General features: G+C 66.1%; 1 long non-coding RNA gene across 2 annotated transcripts in view; it reads left to right on the top strand.

The window, feature by feature from the left end:
- LOC113209026 (uncharacterized) overlaps positions 1-493 on the top strand; it is a 4080-nt gene that overhangs the window by 2575 nt on the left and 1012 nt on the right. The gene's annotated exons all lie outside the window — the stretch shown is intronic.

The following is a 493-nucleotide window of genomic DNA, read 5'->3' as shown; positions in this document are numbered from 1 at the left end:
GAGAGAGAGAGCGGGGAGGTGAAGGGCCGCAGCCGGCAAGCACACGGGGGACTCGGGGAGGTTGGTTGGTTGGTTGGATTCCCATCCCATCGAGCACCTGACTACCTGACAATTAAGTGTGCGAATGCGCGCGGCGGGTGTGGAGCGAGAGAGAGAGAGGGAGGAAGGGGGCGCGGCCGGCGGCGGCGGGTGGAGATGGAGTGAGAGCGAGAGTGAGAGAGTGGCCGCAGTAAAGTAAGACGCCTCGCGCCCAGCCCCCCCCCCCCCCCCCCCCCCCCCCCCCCCCCCCCCCCCCCCTCTCTACCTCTCCCTCTCTTCTGACCAGGTGTGCGCGCGCGGGGCGCGGGCCGTTGGCCATTACAGCGAGGAGCAGGTGGAGGCGCACGACTCATTAAATCTCGCACTGACCCCCTTTTCCTCTTCCTCCCCCGTCGTGGAGCTCCCCTGCTTCTCCTTTTCCTGAAATGGTGTGTGTGTGTGTGTGTGAGAGAGC

Source organism: Frankliniella occidentalis, unplaced genomic scaffold, assembly GCF_000697945.3.
Source record: "Frankliniella occidentalis isolate FOCC.00 unplaced genomic scaffold, Focc_3.1 Scaffold414, whole genome shotgun sequence".
Taxonomy (NCBI): domain Eukaryota; kingdom Metazoa; phylum Arthropoda; class Insecta; order Thysanoptera; family Thripidae; genus Frankliniella; species Frankliniella occidentalis.
This window is presented reverse-complemented; position numbering and strand designations above follow the sequence as displayed.